The sequence below is a fragment of the Simochromis diagramma genome, unplaced genomic scaffold (assembly GCF_900408965.1).
Source record: "Simochromis diagramma unplaced genomic scaffold, fSimDia1.1 OVJJ01000618.1, whole genome shotgun sequence".
NCBI lineage: Eukaryota > Metazoa > Chordata > Actinopteri > Cichliformes > Cichlidae > Simochromis > Simochromis diagramma.
The window spans coordinates 4,790,207-4,817,764 of NW_024387423.1; the positions used below are offsets into that span (position 1 = coordinate 4,790,207).

The 27,558-nt window shown below is 39.1% G+C and overlaps 1 long non-coding RNA gene across 13 annotated transcripts in view; it reads left to right on the top strand.

Moving 5' to 3' along the window:
• The window catches only part of LOC120722077, a 115,523-nt gene that overhangs the window by 71,572 nt on the left and 16,393 nt on the right, over positions 1-27,558 (top strand). For 6 of the 13 annotated variants that reach the window (XR_005693338.1, XR_005693339.1, XR_005693327.1 and 3 more), the window contains exon 4: positions 6,017-26,416. This is a non-coding gene — a long non-coding RNA (uncharacterized LOC120722077). The remainder of the gene's footprint in view (positions 1-6,016; positions 26,417-27,558) is intronic. The other 7 variants (XR_005693340.1, XR_005693336.1, XR_005693329.1 and 4 more) reach the window with 4 other exon arrangements.

The following is a 27,558-nucleotide window of genomic DNA, read 5'->3' on the forward strand; positions in this document are numbered from 1 at the left end:
TATTATAAATGGAGTAGGCAGCAAGAAACACTGAGGGTCAGGTTTTTTTTAATTCTGAAGTTATCAAGCCATTTATTTGAGGGTGGACTTTTTTTTATTTCTCTCTCTCTAGTTTGCCATGATAATTCTTCTGTTAGAGTCCACAAGTATAATAGCCTATTTAAATTAAGGAAACTTGCATTAAATAAAATTAAAATGTGAACAAGGAGGGTGAAAATTGAGAATAGAAGGACCATAATTATTCTTTTCTAACTGTAAAATCACACTGGCCACAGGGAGCAGGGTATTAAATCACCAAACCAGCAATTAGCAGCTGACCCGCACTACCTCCTGAGCCACAACCACCCACATATACAACTGAAATACAGTTAGTGATTTGAAGTTTGCTAAATCAGTAGTCTTTAATATTTATATTTTACTTATCTAATAAAAGTTTTAAGCAAGCAGTCTTGTACAATTTACATTTTTATAATCTAAATGTTTTGAGTGAATAACCAATATTTAATATTACTGATTAAACTGGGACTGTTTTGCACTTAAGTGTTTGTATTTTCTATGCAGTGTATATATATTACATGCTGTAGTGCTGGCACAGAGCATTGACCAGCCTGCTGAAGTCATGTGGTCTGGTGGATTTCATTTACCCAAGCCCAGCATCACATGGCCAAAGATAAACAAGGTTTAAGATTCCAGACTTTGCCACACACTTTAAAAAAAACAAAACAAAAACGTATTATAATTCAGAAAATAACATGTCTGAATTTGCTTATGCAATATTTATGGTGACAGAGGGAGAAGGAAATCATGACAGAAAACCTCTGTAGTCTTTACATCAGTGTGACGGCTAAATGTTACTTTCGAGTGTGTTTTGTGTGGAATGTTTGCACACACATTAAAAAAACAAAACAAAGAAAAATCCGACTCACACTGTGACATTATGAGATGAGAAAGTTGTGAAAAACTGTATGTATGTAAGTCCCACTGTTTAGGAATATATAATTCTCTATTGATATGCTAAAAAGACATTTGGGATTGGAGTTTTAAAGGCAGATATCCACCAGGGAGTTGTGGGCTAGCAGAGGGTAGCTGCATAATCAGCTCTACCATCAGCCAACTGATATTCTGCATAATAGAGAGGGGATTTCTGGGTCAGTGTGTGTCTGTGTGTGTTGTGTATGTGTGTGGCTGTAGCAATGTTGGTGGGGGTCTATCCTTTTATCCACACGGATGTGTGCATGTCTGCATGTGTCCTATCCGCATGTGTATGTATGTGTTCCCTCCACGGCTTGGTGTTTACGTGTGCATGTGTGTATCTGGGGCTCTGACCCTTTACCCCACCGGGAACAGATTTCATTAGGGAACAGAGAGTGAGGTACACGCAGACAGACAGACAGAGAGCCAGAGAAATAGGAAGAAAAAAATCAGGGGACCAAATGAATGAAAGATGGGCAGGAGGCAAGTAAGGGTAGCTTTAGAATGTATTAATAGGTCAAAGGTCACTTCATTTTCACAACAAGGAAAAAGAGCCAATGCAAAAGAAGCCATGACCTTTTGTAATTCACACACACATATGCACGTTTGTATGAAGCTTTTTCCAATTTGACACTTGACCCAATGCTAGGTTTAGCCTAGCGTTAAAAATATCTGCCCATCTGTCCCCCACACGAAAGAGAAGACCCCACAATGTGTCTGTGTAAACAGTTTTATGGCCCCACGACATGATTAATACCTGGTTCACTTTTTCTCAAACAACCCAGCTGAACAATCTAGACTTAAGTGTGGTTTAATTAAGTTGCCGTGTGAGTGTTTGAGGTGTAGGAAATGGGTGAACAAGGCATGCAGGGTCGCTTGATAGAAGGTTAGAAGATTGCGTGTGTATAGCAGAAAATGAGACTGTCAGGTTCCATGTGTGTACAAATGCACCCGTGGTGCTCTGTCTGTATTTGTGTGCTTCAGTGCTTCTGTGTGGAAGGTGTGGGTATATACACATAGGTTTACTGAAAAATCAGTCTTGAGCCGACCAGTGTTGCAAAAGGCAGGTTAAAACTTTTTAAGTTTAAAAAAAAGAAAAAATAAAGATGAGGAGAAGAGGAAGAAAGGAAGAAAAAAAAGTTGTGTAGCAATAAGCATTAGAAAAACTAAAGGAACAAATGTAATTATTGCTCATATTCAGTTATAAGTTATTAAAGGAAAATTAAGTCATATTCAAAGAAAGCAGGGTGAAACAGAGAAGAAGTTGATTGATGAAAAATGCCAGGATAATCTTAGAGGAAAAAAATGGCATCGAGGTACAAAGCAACCACAACAGAAGCCCAAAACCTTAACAAAGCCCACCACCGTATGATCACACCACACCACCGTATGAGTGTTGTGGTTTATCTGACAGGACGTTCCCATATTTATTACAGTCATAAACTAAACTGCCCGTGTGGTCAAATTGCAGTATTTTGGCTCACACATGTGTAAAAGATCAGGTTCTTTGTAGGACAGGTTTTACTGATGCTTTTTGTAAAAAGTTTGCTTTTGTACTGCCCAAGTTCTTGTCATGTTCTTTTTTCCACGACTGAATTTCGATTGCTGGCTCTTGAGTCGCGCCTTCCTATTTGATTTGTTACATGCAGGACTCATGATGTTAGATAACTTCAAATGTTATTCATGGATGTGTATTGCCTTGAAGAAAGTGAAGGATGAATGGTTTAAGGATGAGAGAAAGATCGATGGATATAGAGAGAAGAAAATCCGGAGAAACAGCCAAAGGGAAGCAGAGCGTTGAGAAACAGACTGAGAAACAGACAGACAGCTAGGACAGAGATTGAGTGAGAGTCAGAGACAGAAAAAAAAAGACAGGGAGAGAATTAAAGGAACCACAACAGAAGCCAAAAGCCCACTAAGTCTCCTACTCCTTATGGTGGCGGGGTGTGGTGTTGGGGATCTGGCACAACTTCCTACAGTACAGCCCCTTTCTAAACATCTCATATATACACCCAGTCAGACACAAAGTCACGGCTAACCACATCACAATTTGGTGCATATGTGTGTGTGTGTGTGTTTGTGCATGTGGGAGTGTGTGCAACCACTCAGCTCAGCTGCTCCCAGGCTCACAGAAAGCATTGGCTGCTTGAGCGTGTCAGAACGGTCTCTTGATCTCATCTGTCTTTTTATTGCCTAATCCCTATATGTATTTTCTTCCATTCTCCCCTCTTATATACCCCTCTTATTGCCCTTCATCTTCTCCCTTCTACCCAACAATCCCTATCAATACAACTTTAGTTTCTCTGGAAGCATTTTTCAGTTCATACCAGTAAAAGTGTTTCTTAAGTAGTGTACCGGTAATTCAGTAAGTTTGACATCTGTCTAACACACTGAGCCTTTCTAAGCATTCCTGTTTTTATGGATGAGATTCAGATAGTAGCCAGCCCTCCATATGTGTCTTTCACGCACAATCTCAATGGGTCGATAGTCCGATGAGGTTTTTGGCTATGAATGTTTCATCCTGGTTTACATAACAGTAGCTGAGCTCTTTGGTAGCACATTGTGAATGTGTGATTACAAAGTGCTGTTTGTTCTACTCAACCTCTTCTTACTCTCTGTCTGACTGCTCTTTAAATTTCCCTCTTCTTTGTTTCTTATTTCAGATAAATACTTTTCATTGCAACTTACCTCATTACATAACATTCAGTTTGTGTTGCTAAATTCTGCAGACAGGAGTACATAAAGAAAAACAACAGTATAACTATAACTAACTATAACTAAAGGTCCTTGTTTGTACAATTTTGTTACTTTGGGATACCTTTAATTTTTAAATATTTTTTTTATATGTAGCTGCTTTAACATTGATGGAATGTAGAAATAATTTTGAATAAATTATAATTTTAAACTAGAAATGATGCTTGAAATGAACAAAGCAAAGGGAAACAATGTAAAGAAAATCTATGGTCATGTTTGTATGTCTATGAGACTATACATCATCACAGAAGTTCTAAATGCTAGCATGTTAACGACAATTGGATAGTGAAAAAATCCCTAATTTTATGTGCCAGTTTAAAAGAAATCAATAAAAATCTGTTCAAATCCTGATGGGGACATTTGTGTACCAAACTACATGGCAGTCCATTCGATATATGTCAGGACACTTCTCTTATCAACCTCAGCAATCCCGTTGAAGCACTCCAGACTGGGCATGTTGTCGTGCACTAGCTAAAATGTGTTATTAACTGTTCCTTGATTAATGCACTTATATGTGGAAATAAATCTGTCTGGAGGCCATCTTTGAAAGGCAGAGTACAAAAGTAAAACCTTTCCCCACAAGGCAATTTCCTTAGCAGACAGTAGACCATCACAACACGATACATAATTATAGTACATTGTACAAAACACAATACAAGGTCCAAATATCCTACACTGTTACAAAAACAAACAAAAAGAAGAACAGATGGAACAAAGGACAACCTGTATCTATTAGTATTACCTTCGTACAACTTAAACTTTAGCCCTAATAGAAGCATCTGGAACTCGATGTAAAGGATGCTGACAATCCCAAATAGTGGTTGTAGCTTGAAGAAAGATAGCTGTAAGTCAGCTGTCAGTGGAAACTACAACTTACTTCTACAAAGATTATAAGAGTCTAAAAAAACAAATTTTATTGTTGTTACTCTAGAAATGTGGATAGAAAATTTGTAATATTGTGGCACAAGCAGAACTTTCAGGCTGCGCCTCATTCTTTTTGCTTCAGAAGGTCAGTATAAGTGTCAGCAGACGAGTGTCTGTGCTTTTGATTATTAAAGTAGGAATTAATGTCATCGCCCTTGCAGACAGACAAAAAGCTGTCTTGTGTAAGTTTTTCCAATATTTGCACATTTAATCAGCATCAGCATCAGCATCTTGATCATCTTACTAATGTGCAAACTTTCAGATGCATTGCCTCAAACAGTCCGTGCTATTATTGAAATAAACGACACCAGAATCTTTTGATTCTACGAGCTCAATTTATGTACATGAAAACACAGCCTGCATTTCATTCAGTTGTCGCATGCAGTGCGCCTATAATTAGAGTGATTTACTGAGGCAACAGATAATTATATAATCATAGGCTGTGAATGTGTTGTATACTCATTTAGGGAGTGAAGCTGGAATCGATATTTCTACACATAACCGAGGTTGCTTTAGTTCAAGAGGAAGCAGTATAATAAAATACTGCCTAAAGCCTGAAAAGTTGACACTTGTTTAGTAACATCCAATAACTTCTGTGTCTCAATTAGATTCCTATCAGTTATCCTAATATGGTCTTTACTGAGTGATGGAAACGTAATTAGAATCTTTCATTTGTTGCATAAACATCACAGATAAGGCAGTGTGTCTGCTTCAATTGGAAATACAGTATATTACAATCCAATGAGTACGCCATCAGCTGTGGTCCAACATCAGCTCCAAAATCTGCTATTGCTATATATTTTAAACTTTTGAGCTAAAAGGAAGTATAGACGCCACCATGTATGAGTCAGGTCCTCTAACCACCCATAAATGTGAAAATAGTTAATGTGTTTCCATGCTGGTTCAAATGTCTATTTCTGCATCATTTGTGGTCCCAACCTCAGTTCCTTCTTCTCTAAACCAATAAGATGTATGAGTCAGGTTCCTTTAGCCATTTATAAGCATGGCATTGAGCAGACAGCCACCCATAAATGTCTTTGCCTGTGTCTCCAACTATTGCCAAAAGTCTTATTGCAGGGACTCTAAATGTCTTCTTAACCTGTTGATGAATATGTTTTTTCAGTATTCAGGATTTCAGGATGTGTTTCATAGAAATAATATATGTCTGTTTTTTGCAGGCAACTCTTCTTTCCTCTCTCCTTCATAAAAGTCGACATTTTACTCTATCTCCTTATTTTTCATTCTGTCAGTGTTTCTGACTTAATCTCTTTCTTAGTGTTTGGTGACTGTGTATGAATCAGGCCTTCTGGTGCATTTAGTTACATTTTCCTCCTTTTTTCTCTTGCTCACTGTCATTCTTTGTCAGGTCCTCTTGGCCATAGACTGAAATGCTGACAGACGATGCCCATGAATGATGAATGATGACTGGAGGTCTGTCTGGTGCCAGCAGAATGCATAATACAGCATCGATACAGCAATCGCAGTCCTCCTCAGCAGAAACATGGTGCAGTTTCTGTATCACATTATTGGAAGATTTGCCCCAAGCAGGACAGCAGGACCACTCAAAGTGGAAATCAACCGCAATGTTGAATGTTGTTTCGGTTGGAGTCCTAAATGAAGCAGCATTACAAAGAGTTTTCTGGTGAGTGCTGAAATGATCATGTCAGGATAAAAACAATAACCCGAATAGATTTTTTGTTAATCTTGTTATACACATATATCTTTGTTCTTATCTCTGTATAGCATAAACCATATTTAATCTTAATCTACTCTAATGTGCTGTAATGTGACCAGATATTATAGCTACAGCCTTTCAGTGTGTATATATGTGATTTACATTTTATACTTTATAGGTCTTTGTTTGGATATGTTTAAACTTTTAATGTGGATGTGAGTTCATATCTTTTTTGCATACAGTCAGTGTGTATGTGTGTGTGTTTGCAGTGGGTGAATGGAAGCACATATACATTGACTTGAGGCATGTTTACACTTCTGCATTTATGTGCTACTGATTAGGTGTGAAGAGTGGCACCCAGAGTGTATGGGGAGTGAACTATATGTGTCTGCATGCAGACCCCTATAGTCTAGGGATGTATGGCAGTGTTGAAGCATGTTGTGGATATATTACTGTGTGTGTGTGTGTGTGTGTGTGTGTGTGTGTGTATTCCTAGTATGTAGGTCATCGGTGTATTCCTGATGAAATGTAGTCCTCTGGAGAACTCTACAGATATGAGGGCCTAAATTAGACACTATTATCTGTGTGTGTGTGTGTGTGTGTGTGTGTGTGTGTGTGTGTGTGTGTGTGTGTGTGTGTGTGTGTGTGTGTGTGTGTGTGTGTATGAGAGAGAGAGCTATACACATTTGCCGGACCAGAGCCTCACAGACATGTGTTTTCAATTTTGTGCATGCTTTTACATGTAAGAGCAGCATCACGAGTGTGTGTTTGTCCATCTGTGTGCGTAGGTGTTAAATTGCATGTAATTTCAAACATTATGTATTTATGTATGTGAATGAAAATGACACAGTGGTATCATCTGACAGACTCGTTGCCTATTATCACTGACCTGGGACTGTAAACCTCGGCCCTTGATTTTAACGACTGTTGGCACAGAAAGCCTGTCCATATTGTCACATTACCAAGCCAAACTGCTAATAAGCCTCAAGCACCACTCCAAGAAGAATATGTGACCAAATGTAGGAAACACACACTCTGCTGCATAACATACACAAGAGGTGCATTTGCAGGAGTGATGAAGTTAGTTTTAAGGGTGACTGACTTTTATAACATGTAAAAAAAGTGTTTGATGTCTTTTTGTACGTCTTTAACACTGAAATTTCAGTTTTGGAAATCCATTCAAAGCTATTACTCTTACAGCTTGGTGTTTTGTATAGCTGCTGTTGGAGAAACAGGGCAATGATGATTAGGTTTCTTTAAAGTATACAGGACATACATATTTTGTGTCACTTTCTAGATACAAAATGTGTCTTTCTGAATACCCTGTGATCTTAGTGCTGTTGAAACATTACATATAATCCCCTTTCATTTCGAGATGTCTACATTTCCAGGCAGCCGACTGTCAGTAAGTCACAGGGACAATATGCAGTCAATCTGTCAAACCAATTCAGAATTTTGCCAGAGCTCAGCCCAAAAGTTATATTCAACCTGAGAGAGATGGATGGGAGTGAGAATGTCTACCTTTGAAAAGCTTCATGCTTTGACCAAATCATATGCTGTCACTCCTAAGCTTTAGAAGGCCTGCACTTTTCATCAAAGCCGTTGATGGCTACCTTTCACAGTACTGTCGAATACACCCTCAAAAGCTTCCCTCCCTCCTTTCCTTCCATCCCCTCCCAAATCTCTTTCTTCTTCCCTCCGATGTCTACTACCCCCCTGCCCCTCCACCCAATCCTTCCATTCCCCTTGTCCTTAATCCCTCCCCTCCCTCCTCTCCTCAATCAAACCCTCAAATCCCTCCAGGTTTTTTTCCCCCTGTGTGTATGTGTGACTTCAGTACTGTCAAGGTAGATGAAACAAGAAAAATTCAGATTCATCACAGTCATAACCTGCCATGATAATAATCCACTGCTATTCTTCCCTTGTGGCATTAGGCCGATGTTACTGGCCTTTTTGGGGTTTATTTGCATATTTGTTTCCCCTTTGTTTCTTTTGATGAATTATTTACTGTGGAGTAAAAATGACAGCAGAGATCAGTGATGATTGCTGTCACGGGTGGATGTGAGTTCTTTTCTCCTCTTTGTAATTGTTCTCTTCTTTGCTGATTTTCAATCAAGCTTTTTTTCTTTACTCATATTTCCTGGTGACAACAGACAATAAAGTGGGGGGAAAAACACACAGATATTTTAGCATTGCCAGTGAAACCTTTCCACTGTCTAGCGGGAACGAAGCTTCCTTTGTTGTCGTAGTGATTATAGGGTAGGGAAAAGCTGCAAAAAGAGGAGAAAAGGGAGAGAGAAGGGATCAAATGGAAAAATACTGTGAACACAAATGTGCTAGGAGGACCACCTCACACACCTCCCACAGACACATAGACACACACACACACACACACACACACACACACACACACACACACACACACACACACACACACACACACAGGGCAATTGAGTGAAAACACACACATCCTGCCCTTCATCATCCAACCATAAAAGAGACTTGATTAGAATAAGATAAACGACTAATAATAGTCGAGCAGTGCTGTTTGCGATCCTTTCAACTTTCTAACTGGAAACAGAAACGTCTTGCTGAGTTTCCAGGAGCTTAAGGTTTAGGCAGCATGTGTATTTGCAAACAAAAAAATGTCTTTCGAGTTGTAATCACAGTGAGCTGTGTCCACATGCCTTGATTGTAAAGCCTCAGAAACATTGTCTTCGCAGTGTGTATCAGGATCTACCCCCATGTACACACACTTCCACGCGCGCACACACAACACACACTGCCACCCTGTCCCTGTGTTGGCCTATCCAAGAATAACAATGCATAATTCATGTTCCAAAGTCTCGTCTGCAGACAAAAGTCAGCGCTTGCATTTATTATTTATTGAAAACAGCTCACATGATGAATCCTTTAACAAACAGACTAAGCACTGTACCTATTTCTTTTTCTCATGCTGTTTGTGTTTTGGCATAGATTTAAGTAGGCTCATTAGCAGAGATGAGGATGCGAGGAGAGGAGAAGAATGGCAGGGAAGAGAGAGGTGAAGTGAGCCTGTGTGTGTGTGTGTGAGAGAGAGAGAGAGAGAGAGAGAGAGAGAGAGAGAAAGAGGAAATGAGGCGAAGGGATAAAGGGATAATTTTTTGAAAAGGTGTGAATTAATGAGTCTTGGGCGTCGCAGACTAATTAATACAAAAATGAAATGCTTTGAGCGCTAAGTTTAAGGCCTTCATTACATTTAAACAGTGAAAGTTTACCCCGCTAACCACTGGGTGTTTGACTTTACTTAACTGCACTGAAAAACCTGGATGTAACAGATTTGTGTTGCTACATAATAACCGAATCTTTTTTCCATGGCTGTTGCAGTGCTGCAGCAGTGCTACACTCCAGCAGAATCAGTCCAAGCAAACACCCGTGCACACCCGCTTTCCAATGTCATGGCTGCACTTGTTGTGTGGGCAGTTTGCCTTGAAGACGGGGAGCAATTTATTGTAGAGTGAAGGGACCCTGTGCTATCCTATGCTAATGCAGTCATCATTTATTCCAGAGTACTTGTATTTTTTCTCTCTCTCTCTTTCTCCTTCTACTCCACCCCCTTCACCATCCATCACTCTTTCAAGCCATGAGGTATTATCTTTGCGGAACGTTTTATATTCAGTCTTCCTTTAGATGGGTGGAGGTGCGCGCACACACAGTCATTTTTGTTAAATAAAAACGCAATCAAATCTGGTCTCGCAAAGGTTGAATAATTGATGCGTTATGTTAAAAAAGGAATGAAATAATCATAGCCTGTTGGATGTTGGAAGAATATCAAACCCAGCATTGGTGCTTGGCAGACTGGGCTGAGCAGGGTAGGGGCCTTATGTATTTGGGACGGCTGCCCTGTAAAATAATAATGAACAGCAAAGAGTAAGGAGATTAGGAGATTTTTGTTCTGCACTGTACCTGACACTTTGTAAATGCCCACCCATGCTTTTGTCATACAGCGTGACCAGGATCCATCTATCCTGCACTGACAAATCAAAATTTTCTGTAAATGATTCATTTGGTGTGCCATTCCAGCAGCTCTGCAAAAATGGGTGCAGTAGTAGGTACACACGAAGTTGCTGTTGTTGTTGCCGCTATGGAAACAATACATCTTAGGCATATTATTTTTTTATTTAACCATTTGCCAAAGCGTCAAATAACAATAATGTTGTCATTTATATTAGATTTTAACAAAGTCACAATACCAGACTAAATAATAAATCTGAATAGCATTCTAATAAACATACTTGATGTTGCAGTGATTCATGGTCAGCTCATCAGCATTCAGCTTTACTGGTCTACAGTATAAGCTCTTAGGGGTGATGAATGAAATAATATCTGCTTATTTGCCACTGTAGACTAGTGCGACCTGTTTTCACAGCCATAAAAGTCAGATATGAATATATACATAGTGTACATCTCTTTATGGATCATGCGTACACATCCACAAACACAGACTCCAAATAATATCATTGTTTCAAATGAAGATGAACTGTTTTTATAGTAAGGAACACCTTTAAGATTGTGCCCATTCGGTATGTAGCAACCGCGCAAAATGAGCATATTCATTCACAGCTCCACTGAGTCGTGTGCAGCCGAGCATTGTTCACCGATAGCGTTTTTATTAATGTTTCAGATTTCCATTAACCAGATGTGTCTGGGTCAAGAGGTGCATTTGTCCTCTCTTTTAATGTGGTGATTGCAGCTAGGGTTTTATTGATACTTAAAGATGCTGTACAGGATGCTGTGTGAGCAGCATGATAAGCTGCTTGATTGTAAGTAAGAAGGGCAGGCAAAAAGATATGTGTGTGTGTGTGTCTTGTTCGGGGATCACTGAGACAAAAACTTGTCATTTACTTATATATTTATTTCCTTCTTGATTCACTAAAGGATAATATGAAATACACTCAGCGTGCATTAGGCCTTTATATATTCAGTGCACCAGTGCAAACCTATAGACAGCCACAAAACATGTACAAACAGTGCCATTTTATCTGTGCTTCTCATTTTTTCTTTATTCTGCCAAACCCTTCCCTCCATCCCTTTTCTGTGCCCTCTGACTAGTCAAACAGTGTTCTACTCAGGGGGCTTATTTTATTAATTCACCATTTCCTCTGTTACAGGCCGCTTTCATTGTAGTCCACATAGCAAGAAGACCACCTCATAGGGATTTTCCTCTTCACCAGGTAACCACAAAGGGTAAAAGAAGCACATTATCCACATGTACAACACCCTACCCCTCCCACACACGCAAGCTTTTTGTGCTATATTGTGCTGACCACCGTCGCAGCAGGAAAAACACAAGCGCGCACACACATAGCATATTATCTTTATGAGGTGTTATACACCAGTGACCACCAACACAGGGTCTCAGTGTTCTCTAATCCACACTCAGACTGAAAAGACTGTTCCATGCAGTAGAGGGATTACACTGTCGGATTAATGTGAGTTTTAATTTGAGTCATTTTGAGAGCCCGTGATAATAGGAATAGGTGCAGGGAATAATACCACTGCTCCGATATGAACTGAAATGTGGTACAACTCTATATTATTTTATTACAGCTGAGTCGGCTTCGGTGAAACACACATTGTTTGCGTGCGTGTTTGTCCTTGTTTGTCTCACTGGAGATGAGCACGCAGAAGCTTTATAAGTCTGTGAAACCTGCTATTATCACTATGGCTAGCACAGATATTGGAGTGGCTCAAGGAAAAAGTTTTCATTTAGAGTCACTGATTAGCTGCTTATTGTGCCCAAAACAATTTTGAAGTTATTATGAAAAGAAGGCAAAATGCATTGTTTGGAATTTTATTTATTTATTTTATAGATTTTCCACTTTTAGAGATTTCAGATCTGCAGTGAACAAACATTACTCTGCTTTTTTCCCCCTCAATCCTCATCAGTTTGTATCAGCATGTTACTGCTTTTCAGCCTGTTCTGACTCTAAAGGATCAAATGCTGCTGTTGTGTTATCCAACAGTGGTTGGAGAAGGCAGCATTACCAAAATTATTTTGACTTTGTGCAATGAATTTGTTGTATCATTGTCTTTGAAATGGTTGTTCTAAAGATGGGGTCCACTTGTAGTCAGTTGTTGTCTTCAAAGCAACTTCAGTGCATCAAGATGGTTATGAAAAGGGCAATAAGACTAAGGTAGTTCGCTGCTATCAGTCTGCTATCAGTGAATGGAGTTAAGTTGCCATTTGCTTGCAATCTGTTTGTGAATTTGGTGAAAATGGCAAATCTGTTTCTGTCTGCTTACAAAAGAAATTCACATTAAACAGAAATTTAAGTCCAGTAAGAACCTTATAGATCTGAAAGAGAAATTCAGAAACGGCTCCACAAATAGTGACATAGTTGCTCTAGGAGGGCAAAATGACAGGCGCTTGACAACCTATCTTTTCTAAAGGATTGATTCTGAATTTGGCTTCCAGCTCCCTATTGCAAAGAGATGCATCACAGATGAGAAATACTCATTTATGCAGACAGACTGATTGCAACATGGTGGGATTGAGTCTACATAGTTTAGGTACCTAAATCTAAACTAAAGCCAATAGGTGAACCCACTGCTACCCTCGCTGATGGCAGCAACTTCTGACAGAAGAGTACTATTTGACACCCAGGGATGAAAACACTGTCTGTTTTCTTTATATTTTATTATTCTTTGTGCATTACCAGTATGAAACAGTTCTTGTGTATAGAACCCAGTGCTTGCAGTCCTCCATTCTAGGCAAAATAAACAACAGCTGCTATCAAATATGGTAGATTAACTCCAAAACAGAGAGAGCCCAGAAACATGATATGATGTTCATTCCAAAGTCATATTCTTATTATACTATTGATACAACTCTGGCAATTGTTATAATCCTAACAATATAATCCTAGAAGTAAGCAATTTTAGTAAAACGTGTAAGTGGTGTTTATAGATCATTCATTTTTTTCTACATGAATAGAGGCAGAAAAAAGCTTTTTCTCTAGAGTGAAGATACTTTCTCTACGAGCAACAACAAAATCATGGTTTTCAGTTCAGTGGATGCGATGTTATATATTGTTGGGTTTATATTTTCTACTTCTAGAAGTATAAAATTATTTAAGTGTTTTAATACATACAAGGAGAGCTGTTTGGAGTTGGGGTTAAAAAAAGAAGAAGAAGAAGAAGATGGGTTGTATTTTAGTTAATTCAGATTCAGGTTGGATTAATTAGATTTTGCACAGTATCTGTGTAGTGCAAAATGGCTTCATCTCCCCTGTAGGAGATTACAACAATCAAATCCCAAATTCTCTGTGGTTGTTGATCCATATTGCTTTTGAAAAACTCACTGCTGAACTGCTCTCTGAAATTGCTTGCTGGAATTTTCATCAGTCTGTTGACTTAAAATTAAAAATAAAAAGTCAATAGATTTGTTAAACAACAGAAATGACTCTTACACAAAGACTGGGAAAGAAATGAATTCCATCACTGCGTAGACCACATCATCTCCTTTGGCTCTGCACCACCGTCCTCTCTCGCCTTTCTAAGTTATTTAAACGTTTTCATACAAAATATGCTGTAATTACGTGCCATCTGCAAGTAAAGACAAGAAAAGCAAATGAAGTAAGCATAATAGAAACACTCAAAAAGCACATCTGATAAAATCAAGGCCAATTGCTTTGCCGAAATCAAACATTCTAAAGACAATGGTGTTCACAGAACATTGCACGCCATGTTGGTAATGTATTTTGCGTTTTAAAGAACCCCCCCAAAGAAGAACTTTGAGAAGTTTTCTTGAAGGCTACTCAAAGAAATTATTGGGACACTTGCCTAAAAGTTCTAAGGTGGTTATAACAAACATTGACTTTCGAGCACATTAGAAATGCACAAATTGTGCTTGCACATTTAAATAAATCACTCAACCTATATCCCATTTTCCAACCAAAATGTGAAGAAAGGAGGGGGTCACTCAAGACTTTTGTATAGTACTGTATATAGGATCATAACACTCAGAACTCATTAGAGAATGATTAACCTGGACAGCATCTCATAATTTAACAGGATAATGATACTAAGAATATACAGCCAAAGACATTTTTCAGTGTAAAGAGGTGGAGCATTGTTAATTTGGAAAGCATTTAAGGTTCTCAATCTTGAGAATCCATCAAAATCCATCAAAAATCCATCCATCCAGGCTTCAAGCCATGTTCTTGTAGCCAGACCACAGCAGGTTTGGATCTGTCAGTGTCCCATGAGAAATTACTGGCTAATAAGGTTGCTGCTACAGCATGTTTTAGCTATAACAAGGTAACAATAACAAAGGTTTATGCAGTTTTAGACCAAGTATGTTTTTGAAGTGACTTTCTGGGAATCACAATTTTTTCTTAATAAGACGGTAAGAAATATCTAATCATGTACAAACTACATATCAATCTGCACTCAGTGCATGCTAGCTTTCTGAACTGTGCAGTCTGTGCCTTTTTCCAGCTTCTGTGCTATATCCCATGATTCATCTGACTTGTAACAGTTGTGTTTTATGAAAGCCTTTTTTCAAACAGTTTCCAACTTTGATTTCCCAGGTTCAGTGTATTAAACACTCTAACATGATACATTTTAAATTTTATATACACAGCCTGTTGTCATAACTCCTAAGGAAGCAAAATAAATTTGAAGTCTAATTTCAGTTTTCAGTCAATACGTCAGTTGGTTCGCAGCTGTCAAACATTCATCTACTAAGAAGAATTTGAAAACATTCGGATCCTTTACAGAGGGGTTGTTACAAGGTATCAAAATGTCTAAAAAAACCCCACTACCCAAGACAAAGAGATTACCCCAGCACTCCTCAGTGCGATGATTTTTTTGAAGCCCCTCAGAAGAGCATTTGAGCTTTGTATAAAGGAAAAACAACACAGGAGAAGCACCGGGACATACAGTGCAAACCAAGAGATGCAGTGCAAGCTCCAGCAATTCAAGAAGAAAAATGAAGGGCTTCAAGTGATGTTTAATGAAGCATTCAAAAGAAATACACAACTGCAACAAGAGAAAGAAGATCAAAAACCTTCAGTGTAAGCTTCAAGAAAAAGACCAGGAGATGCAATGCAAGCTCCAGTGCATGGAGAAGAATATGAAGGGCTTCAAGTGATGTTTAAACAAGCACTCAAAAGAAATGCACAACTTCTGAAGGACAAAGAACAACTGGAAGAGATGCAAAAAGAAATGCAACATGATCTCCAAGAGTTTGAGAAGAAAAGTACAGTTAAGAGTATTATACAACAAAGCAAATGACAGAAACATTAAAATTGAGGACGAGAAACAAGAACTAGAAAAAATATGCACAGAAAGCAGAGTAAAATCTAAGCAATGGTGAGCAAAAATACCCATTTGCAACAAAGTACAGTACACAAACACTGAAATGCAAGAGGAGAAGCAACGACAGAAAATAAATACATAAAGACATCCAGTGTACACTTCACGACCTGCAGAGGAGACATCAAGAGTTACTGGCCATACCTGACAAAGTACAACAAACAAACAACGTCATGCACAAGGAAAAGAAAGTTCAAGAAGAAAAACATTAAAAGAAAACTGCAAGAGAAAAACAAAGAGCTCAAAGAAAAGCACGAAGAAAAGCAGGAAAAAATAGAAGACCTGGAGAAAAGGTGTAAGAAACTTGAGCTGCAGCATACAGAGCTTTTCAATGAGATGACAAACCTCACAGCGCAGAACAAAGATCTGCAGGAACTGTGCCTGCAAAAGAAGAAACAGCACTTCAGGTTTTTCATGAAGAAGGACTCCGCTGCTTCTTTAGTTCAACCAGGAAAAGAGTAGCCTGATCCTCCTCCTGCAGGGGCAAAGTAAACAATAAATGATGCAAATAAATTTAAATAAATAATGTCGTTTAGGAACACTACTGAATGTTACTTAAGAAAATCTGAATAAGGTAAACTGAGCTTTATTTAACCTGACTCTCTGTATTAAGATTTGTTGACAGGTTTGAGTCGAATAACTCACGAAACGTTTAAGAATAATTCACCTTAATTGGATAACTGGACATACGTAAAGTCTCACTTTAACCATTTGTCTTTGTTTTATGAAGAAACGTTTACATTTATAGTGTCGACTAATCGGTAAGGGTGTGACAAATTAAGTATGAAAACAGCAAAGGGGTCAGTTGAAGCTGCACACATGTGTGTGGGCTGTCACAATATGCAGATCAATTGCAACTGTGAAATTAATGCAGAATTATTCTGTAGAGCATGGATCCCTTAGAACGTACCATCACGTGCACAAGAAAAAACCATTTACACAAAAAGGAAGCGTCATTCAGAGTTGCAGCTGTTGAGTAGAAATGCATGTACTGAGTGTAGATTGCTATGTAGTTCATTAGATATTTCTTATATCAGCTTGTTAGCTCGTATTTTATGAAAGTCCATTCCATTTTTTCAAAGAGTTTCCAACTGTGATTTCCCAGGTTCAACGTATTAAACACCCCATTAACTTTGAAAGAGCGTTCATTTTGAATGGTCTGCCAAACAAACAAATAAGTAACTGTCCAAATGCTTGGATCTGGATGCCAATAAATTCTGCAAATGCTAACCAAGTGAATAAAAGAGTTGCACACACTTACTTTAAGACATATATGATTTTTTAATGTAATTGCATAAATCTCCCTCTGCAAGAAATGCAATGAGAAGTTCAGTGCAGCTGCTGTCCGCTTCTTCTGAAGCTGTTCTAAAGAACTTTGGTGATCTTTTTCCCATTTTCTTGGTTTCCCACTGACTTGGTACTGTATCATATCTGTAGCCTTAACGATGGGCGTCAACCTCACAGGGAACAGAGATTATTCCAACACTGACAGTTACTCACAGCTATCTGGGCATGTCTAAAGAAGCTATATGCATCATTTAAGGTAGAAATTATTATTAATGTCCTTTGATGATAAGAATATGGTTAATAATTATTAATACATATCCTTATACACTTGTAGTGCAGACTCAAAGTTCCCTAGCTTTTGCTGGCTAGCAGTAATGCACAATTCATAAACTTGTTTTATTTGTTTTTGTTTCTTTAAATATAAAGGCTAAATTCACAGCATTTCTTCCTCTCTGAATACACCTTCTGGGAAAAGAACAACTACAGAATTGGAAGAGTCTATAATGTAAATAGAAAGAACCACGGACCAGATTTTAAACTGAAATCGCCTTTCACGCTGACGTACACTTGAACAGAACACGCAGCAGCTGGTAAAATTGCAATGTTTTGCGCGCTAATTTGGTATGTGCTTCAAAATCAGCAAATTGGGACAACCTTGCTGAAATGGAGATGCTTTTGGCAAGTGAAATGGCCTGCCTCATATATTATGCTAAAAAAATACACATTTGAAAGGAACGTCTGACGCTGTACGCAGGAAATTGGGGGTAAATTGGCACATTCTCTCAGCTTAAGTTAATTGTGCTCGTGCTATTGTCAGGGCATTTGCAGGGTGACAGACAGATGGGCGAGGGCTGACACATGTATTTGGAAGAGTTTAAAATTCAAATGCTCCTCATGTGTGAATGCAGACACCTGGGGTAATCAGCTGGCTGGTGTGTATGTGGTGTGAGTGACGTGCAACCTTGTATTTACCCATAAGCCTCTCTGTCCCTGCCCGTCTTGCTGTCAGGGTTCCTCCTTGTTTTCTGGTGTCAGGTATGCTGTCACGTTTTCCTGAATGATTAAAAACCCTGGAAGGAAAAAAAAACCCACTGTGTACTGTGGTTATATTTTCTAAAAGGAGTTTTAAAGTAAGGAGGCAAGGTATTTATTTCTGTTTGAGCTCCTGGGCATGGTTGATCTCTGTGCTATTAAAAATTCATTCACTGATAATACCCCCACTCCCCACCCCCAACGCGTTCCTCTCCATCTCCCTTCCCCTGTCTCCCTCTGTAGAACGCTCATTTTCTCAATGGTATCTCTGTTTCTTTGTGTCAGTTCACTTCACTTTATTGGCATGGGGTGTGATTCACTGTCTCTATCTCTCTTTGTTCGCGTTGTCTCTCCTTTCATTCTGCGTCTCCTTCCCTCTCTTTCCTCGCTCTTCAAAAATCTGCCATGGAAGCGAGACAGAAGAGCGCCTGCTGTTTCTCTGACACACTCTTCCTCTCTTAAATCAAAACCAACTGAGGCGAAATCAGGTTATTACCTTAGCAGTGTTTCTTCTCTCTCCCTCGCACCCATTCTTCCATTTTTGCCCAAGGTCTATGAAATTTTACACTTTGAAAAGAAAGGGCAGCCGCTCAGTCAGACGAATGGGTGCGAGCTGAATTTGAAAGGAGATTGCTGCATAAATAAAACAGAAAAAATAAATAGCCTACTGAAGTGTGAGATGGATGTCTGACAGGGCCTGACGATGTATGCGTGCGCATGTGTGTGTGTTTGTGTGCATACTCTTGCCCCTCGGTCTGCCTTCAAACGCTACACCTCAGGCCCCTCACACGCACGTACCCGTTACAGGGGGGTGGTGTTACCAAGTTTGTTGTGGTCAAATATTTGTGATTTCTTTACTGCCTTTCATCCTTGGAGGCAAATAAGGATAGGCATTTATCAGTATGTGATCTCAGAGAGTTGGAAGAGCTCCATAAGGTCTCCGAAAGGAACAAGTTTTGAATGTATACTACACACAGACGAAAGATGGGGAATAAGGGAAAGGATTGTTTAATAAAGACCTAACTTTCAGCAGAGGTGAGCAGACTGAATGGAAAGCTGAAAACAAAGGGAAAAAGTCCATTTAAAATGCATGCATTCAAGTGATACAGATGGAAAGGGATGAAAGAAGTTATAACAAATTGAACAGAGTAAAGAGTTGAAGGAGAGGAGCCCAAAAAAGCAAGGGCGGTCAGTAAACAGCACGGCAGAGAGTCAAGCAGACATAAACAACTGCAGCTAAAGATGGATGATAAAGACGGAGGGACGGCTGTATCGGTGATGAACGATCAGCAATGTGGACGGGCAAATGAATGATTTGAGGAGAAGAAAGGGGAGGGAAAGGTTGTAAACAAGTCAGAATAACCTCATAAGAATGTCATATCCACCAGAGCTAGGATGGATTGTTGTATGTTATACAAAAAATAAAGGAAAGTTGTCACAATGAAGTAACCTTTGCATGACCTTGGATTGAAAGGGAAAGTAGGAAAGTGACAAAGTTAAAATCTAGCACAGAGCATGGAGATCAAGGACGCAGATTGTTGAGAGAGGGAATGAGCACAGAATAATGAAAAACATGTAAAATAAATACCTAACCTTCTGTTTGCTTTTCAAAAGTACAAATAGAATAAGATGTCGGCGCTTTGTAGACGACACAAACGTGTTTTCAATGAGGCTGCTGTATGGAGAGACCAGGTTGATTAGGAGCTGTATCATCTTTTGTCAAGACTCGCTTTCTTTAAATAAATACAAGAATCTTTGGAAGACTCAAGAGTGTGTCTCTTTGTGCACTTGTGCATGTCTGCCTGTTTGCCTCTTTGTACAAGGCCCAGATGATCGGGTCAGACTCACACTTCTGTGCGTCCATGACCTGCCAACAACACCTCCACATTAACGCAGGAGAAGCAGTTGATACCACGGACCTAATGAGCACACTTGAGCACGTGAAAATAAAGCAGGGCGGCTCAACTGTAAGACTTTTTTCCGTTTCTTTTTCTTCCTCCTGACAGGCTTACCTTTGTAAGACAGATTTTTCTTTGTAAAATTTGGCTATGATGAATTGAGCTGGATGTGAAGCCAGCCATATATGCAGCAGGGAAGTTCTTTTCAAGTCCAATTTACCTGATATGTCTTTGAACTGGAGGAAATGGGAACATCTGTTTAAAAGCCCCAAAAATATATGGGAGTAAAAGCTCCAAAAGGCCCCTGCTGACCCTTGGTTCAGTCAAACAGTAGTGCTGCTTTTTAATGTGCAGACCGTTAAACCACTTTGTGCTGCTTGCATTTCTGTCATAGAACTAAACCTGATAACGAACTGTTGTATATTTATAGCTCCCAGATAGTGTCTCGTCACACCTTCTTGTCTATACCATATTACGTGACTGTATTCATGTCAGCTGCACTTTAATTAAATGCAGACGTCTTTTCATTCCCTACGTTTGTTATCACTTTGAAACAAATCCATCACACCTTTTTTGCACACATGATTTGAAGCCTGAACAAATCTTAGCAGGGCTTAATAAATGAAATCAATTCATGATTTTTACTTTTTTTTTTTTTTTTTTTAAACAACCTGAATTCCTCAGTGGTGAGAACTAAACAAGGCTCCTACATTCATCCCAGCAGCCCATCCTCTCTCACCTGTGCAAATTACTGTGTGTAAACAGATTGGATCGCACTAGCTTCATGTGGTTAGCCACTTCCCTAGCTGGGACAGGCTCCACTCAGGAGAAATAAACCATTTCCTGTTCACCGAGGGAACGATATGCTCAACTGTAACATACTGTAATTCTTTCCAGACGCTGGGTAGATTTGATCTTGTTGGAAAAAGTGCAGTACTAACAGGAGACATGTTCAGTAATGCAGAATACTTTAAACACATTCATAGGTTTCATTTCTTTAATGGGTGCATGCTAAAATATTGAAATAAAAACATGGAGTTAAACCCAGTGTACTACCTGCAGTCATTTTAAATTACTCCATACAGGACAAGATGTCTTGTAATCCTTAATGTGGGTTCCTTAAGGGTCAGCTTGAATTAACAGTCATCTGGGCCCTTTATTTCCTTTGGGCGTGTAACTGTTTTAAACTCCCAAAGTAAACTCCACGCCTTGCAAATGTGTAGCTGTTCTGTTTCTTACTCAGTGAAAAAGCTTATGTAAGCTCAAAAAAATATCATTTTATTGTAACATTATTCATTATTATTTATTGTTTGTGTCATCTCTCTGAGATACTTACTTTATATGTAATCAGTCATCCAAACAGTTCATTATGAATTGGACACAAGAAACAGATTTGGCTGCAGATGCAGTGCAGAACCATCCTTGTTTGAACCCGTGGAAGATCCTCCAGCGCCGGATATATCTCAATGCATCTTCTAGTCTTCTGCTTAGTTATCACACTGATAATCCTAAAACTGTGAAAACAGACACTATCCTTAATTGGTTTGTATCATATCTCTGAAAAACGCATAGTTTACCGTCACTTTGGAGTGTAATTTGATGTCTTTTTTTAATGAATGCTATTGCAATATTGGGCTAGAGCCTCAATGCTACTGATGACATCTAATCTTCGTGACAGCTTATTTTGCAGGCTGACTTCTCTTGATCTCCCACACTGATATGCAGAGTGTAAATGTTTGAATGTTTTATCGCACAAGTGAAAACGGGAAAGACAGAGGTTTAAAAATATGCGCTCAGTTGCAGTAGGCATTGGATTAATTATACAACGATTCAATATTTGCAGTATATTTAAATATTAAAAAACATTATGAACATTTAAAGTGAATGAGTTAGGAAGATCATTAATGGATAATGAGCTTAGGAATATACGATGTGTTATGTGTTAGTGCTTTGATAGGATCATAAATCCTATACACTTTTTATTTGGTTAACGGGAGCCTCACAAGGTCGCCTCATACCCTGCTCTAATTTTTAAGTCCGACCTTGTGTTGGCGTGTGTGTATGTGTGTGAGTGCGTGTGCATGTACATGTAATAAAGAAGAATTTCACTTAGTGTGGAGACATATCCTGGCTAATCCACAGCCCAAAACACACAAGCAGTAAGTTTCCTTGAACTCAAATGTTGTTAAAATATGCACAAAATATTGTTTCTTCCTCTTGATTTTACCTGATTTTCAACCTTCTTTTCTTCCTTTAATCTTTTTCTCTTGTTAGCCCACAGACTGTGTTCTGTAGTACCACAGGAGTTCTGTCGTCTGCAGAACAATTATGTCAATTATCTCGCATTTAAATGGTTTCCAGAGAGGAGTTCCTTGGCTAATAACAGTCAAATGAAGTGACAACTAACCAATTAATCTCACTCTAAATTGCTCAGTAGGTACAGTCAATCAATCATAATGCCCCTCTCTCTGTACTTTCTTCCTTGCTTTCAGCGCACATTTTACACTCGGTAGCTTGGCTCACTACATGTCAATCAAATATTAATTCATCCTTTCGCTCCTGTGGGGATGGAAGTGCATTCCAGTGTGTTGACTTCATGGCTATGCTGCTAGTCAGCACATTTGACTTCTATCGTGACAATGTTTGCTTGAAAATGCTTTATGGGCAAATTAAAAGAGTAAAGCAACAGTAGAGATAGGGAGGCCATTCATTTCATAATTGCATGCTTGCAGCTTTGATCATGTTACATAGACAAACATTAGCTCACTGTTAGTCTATATTTAATAGTCTAAATTGCCAAATCACTGCTCCATATGCTAGAGACCAAGAGCCTTTGAACTGACAGTTTCACAGACTCGAATGTTATGATATATCTTGTGAGATTTACACTATGTGCAGCTTTGCTTTCTGCACCCTTGCACACATGTATCCAGAGCCACAAGCTTGAGTGAAGCACAGAGCTGAGCAGCTAAAATCTGCCTGAGTGCTTTACTGAAATAATTTATTCCGGTGTCATTCCAGAAAAAAAGGTCACATTTGCAATTTGCAGCAGTGGTGATGGAAATCTGAAAAACAAACTATTACTGTTTAGTACGTTTAAAAAAGTTGAAAAATGATACTTTAATGTGAGCTTTGTGAGGTTTTTGGGAGAGCTTATTTATGTGGTCAGCATTATGAGGAGGTAGGGTTAGTGAGTGACTCATTAAAAAAAAGGAAACAGCAAAGAATGTGAGCCTGTGTTTTGTCCTAAAGTGGGAGAATCCGCTCACCACTCCAAAAATTTGGAGTTCGTAACATAACACTGGGTTTCCCTACAAGTAATGCTAGTCAAAAATGACCATACAAAATCTATTGGTTTCTCTGAATCGTATTTTTTTTGGCATAACAAGATATTTTCACTGAGCACGTATTTACAATAATATTTTTATTCCAGTCTTATTTATCCTGGCACATTTAATCTCAAGAGCTGCTCATTAAACGTCTGTCTTTAACAAATTCCCATCAGCGAGATGTTAGTCACCTGCACGCTATTAAAACATCACAACATTGAGATAGTCATTCTTAATTCTCTCATATTAACACTTTACATCAGGTGCATCAGGGTCTGTGAGTGTGTGTCATTCACTACAAGTGCTTGAGTAAAAGTGCTAACAAAAAACTTGCTATTTTAACAAACGGGGATGCCAGTTTATTCCATTTATTCTCCACAAAACTGCACTTTTATTATAAATCATGTTTTGGACACTTTGGATTTTTGAAGTTGTGCCTTGAAGCTACTGCTCACTTATTTTAAATTTCTCAGTCTCCAAATGTTATTGCAATAAATGTGTTTATTGAGTCAGAACTTGTTCTGTGAATGGGTATTTTGTTCAGAGTGATCCCACACAAATGCCATAGTGCTGTCTTCTATGGTTAATTTAGTACACCCATAATGTCAGCGCTTATTATACTAGCTATTGATTTTTCAAATTTGCGTCCTTTTGCCCCTTTTGATGTGTATATTCATAGAAATTAAGCATAAATATCATCACAAAGACTCAACTCAAAACAGAAATTTTGATTAGTAAATGTAAACCCCAGAGGAGCACTCAACAGTCAAGCAGATATCACTGCCAGCAAAGTCCTTGAAACTGCTGTGAACCTCAAATGTTTGCCGTTCACATCAGTGCAACAACACAGTTGATGTGGAATAGGCAGGCCTCCTGCCATATTTGCAGTTTCAGGATTTAGCCTGAAATAACAAAACAGTTCTTAATAGTTCTTAGTTAAGCTCTGCAGGGCCTACATGCAGTATAAAACTGACCGCAGTACTCTGGCATTACATGTAATTAGTTGCTGCCCAGCACTGCCCACCATGTATTCTGTCAACAACAAATGTATATCTGCAGGTTGTATTAACTGCAGCTATACATGAATTGGCTCAAAAGTCTGAAATTGATTGGGGGGGGGAAGAAAAATCTGCCGTGTGGGCACGTATGCTTCGTCCCACACTGTCACGGCTCGTGGTGTCAAATGTTGTTTGAAAATATTGTTTTCCCTCAGTGATGTTTAATTGTTCCTCAACCAATTCCCCTTTCCATTCTCATTCCCACCACTAATTAGGAATGGAATTTAACTAGCAATGACTTTAGCGCGGAATCAGAACACACCCAGCCATTATAAAAAACCTAGGGACCCATAATGTGGTGTGGACTTGGCCACTGAAACCATGGGGTGGAGAGACATGAGGAGAGAGCTGCTGCTTCTCTCTGCTGCTCTTTGCATTTTTGGTTCTGGTCTTTGTTGCCATTGGCCTGTCATGAGAAGTTTCTCTCTTCCCATTTTGAAATTGTTTTCTGTTTGTGTTCTTCTGCTCTTCTGGCTTTTTTTCTTGTTTTCCTCTCAACATCTCTCCGTTTCTCTCTTGACCTTTAGTGTCACCTCATTCTTTTTCCTTCACCCTCGCTCACACACACACACACACACACACACACACACACACACACACACACACACACACACACACACACACACACACACACGCTCTTCCTCCTTCCCACTCTCTCCTGCCACAGTAAGACCTAATATGAACTTTTGCCAGGAGCTGAGATCTATTTTATTGCCAGTGTTACTGTGAATGCCTTCATAAATTTAATGCTGTAATGCCTTTGAACAGCCTTCAAGTCCTCAGATTCATAAACACACACGCGCGCGCGCACACACACACACACACACACACACACACACACACACACACACACACACACACACACACACAGATACACGCACAGTTGCTCCCATTTTTTCCCACTTTTCTTCATGAACTTCCCAACACATGCACAATCGCACACGCACAGATGTGATGTGTGAATGAGGTCTTTGAGGTTGTTTTTGCTCACATCAGACACAGCAGCCCCAGTGTTTGTTTGCAATTTCCACTGGCTCCGGTCCACTCCACCAAACCCATGGGAATTTGTGGATCAGCATCTTCTCAAAAAGCTCCTGGGCGTCACAGTGTACGAGTGAGCACAGAGCGAGTGCAATGGGTGCAGTGATGCTGTTAGTTTTATGTGGTATTTCAGATGTACTCTATATGCCATAGTTTATGGTAGAATTTAATAGGCAGTGCTGTAGTTTAAGACTGACAGTGTCATTAAATTACTAAATCACTGCGAAAAAAAAATGTAAACATATACAGTTTGTCCTTTTCAGTTTCTTTTAGTAAATATTTCATTCTGAGTCCTGCAGAAAGTTAAGAGGCTCTTGAAATTAATTTTGATGTATGTTTCTTTTCATACTTTTGCTATTGGGTTTTACACACTGTATTATTATTCTCACACAATAACACTCAGAATACAGCCTACAAGGCTGTTTTTAACCAGAATATTTAAGGACTGTATAAGCTACAGTGTTTAGCTGCTGTTTAGCTGCTGTTTAGCTGCTGTAATTTAAGCTAAATATATATACTGTGTAAAAAATGTCAAGACTGGAAGCTAACTACAGTGTTTTATGTAAATGCGGAGCAGATGTTCGTATTGAAGTGCTGTCAGTGTGTAAATAACGTTAAACATACACGGCAGCACAGTAACAGTGAATCATTAGCACCTGCAGCAGGAACATACAGCAAATTTAAAAAATACATAAATAAAATTGAATTGAACTGAACCTGCTGTAGGTTGAAATTAATAATGCACAGTTCAGTAGAGGCACAGTAAGTTTGTTTCATGGGTTGTTTGGCTTGTGATATAGATCATAGGCACTCACATGCATTAGGAGACATGTAAAGAAATCTTCAGAAAGATGAATAAAGGTTTGGCGTTTAGACTTCAAACTCACAGAGAACCGTCTCAGAGATGACGTAAAATCATCTCGTGTAGCACGCCGCATTGTCATTCATAGCCTGGAAGCAGACATCTGAAGCTTTGCGTGTAACTGGAGAGTAACATGTGTAGGTAAACAGTGTTACTGTTTGTTTCAGGTGTGTCAGAGTGAGGCTCAGTGGGAAAGGTTGCTGTGTCTAGACAGGAGTGTGAGGGTAAGTGTTACATTTTCTCTTTGTTGTAACTTACGGCAAAGACGTGTCTACGTCTCTCAGTTTTCACCCCCTGTTCTCTTTTCTGCAACCCTGATTATTTTTTCTGTTGCCTCCCTCTCTCTCTCTCTGTTTCTGTGCTCCTACAGCTGATTGCATAAATAATTTACGGCATGTAAATCCTTAGCAGCTGTTTGCTCCTTTTTGCCCCGTTTGTTCCTGTTTTCTTTCTTCCAGGTTAACATCGGACTTTTCTCAACCTTGTCACCTCTCCTCCCCTCTCTCTCCCTTTCTGCCTCTGTGCCTGGGGTTAACCTATCTTTCTTTCTCTCTAATTACACTGTTCTCAGTTCCAGCCCTTGTGTCTTCCCATGGGTTTCCATGTCTTTATGTAAGGAGTGGCTTTTTCTTGTATTGATGGGAATTTTGACTTGTAAGTCCATAGCTGATTGTTGTTGTGTATTTGCATGTGGATGTGTGTGTCTTCCACTGTGCGCTTCTGCATGTAGATTGCTGCTCCACAAGACAGCCACCGTGTGGCTTCAGACCCTTACAATCAAGACGCTTATATAGGCTTATTGTGATTACAGTTCTTAGCTGTGCCTATGTACAATTTCGTCTGTCACTCCAGGCTTCAAATCCTCTAAGAAGGATCTCCAATTCAAATTGCGCTGTCAAATTAAGTTTTCTTCTTTTCTGCCGTAGTCCCCTCAATCCATTCCCTAGGTTGGACATGAAGCAATTTTATGTTAAAAAAGAAATAATAATAATACTAAAAAAAAAAGAGTCGCTCTGCACAAGAGAATCTATCAGAAAATTGTATGAGGCCAAATTCAAGGGGGGAAAAAAGATGAACAACAAAAGGAAAACTTTACCTTTGGCTCTGTTAAGTCATTTCTTTTCCCCTATTCAATTTCCATTGTTTAAGACTGGGGCTGATCTTTCCAATATTGCTGCTAATCTAACTTCAAAGGGATGCCGGTATGTTAAAACACTTTTTGATTGTGATAAGGAATACGCTTTCATGCTTAAACCCCTTCTCCTCTGTTCGTCTGGACAGAACCCACAAATGCAGAGGCTGTTTTTTCACTCGGCAATTAAAATTAGAATTGGTCACATTTTTCACTGTCAGCCATTTCCTTTGC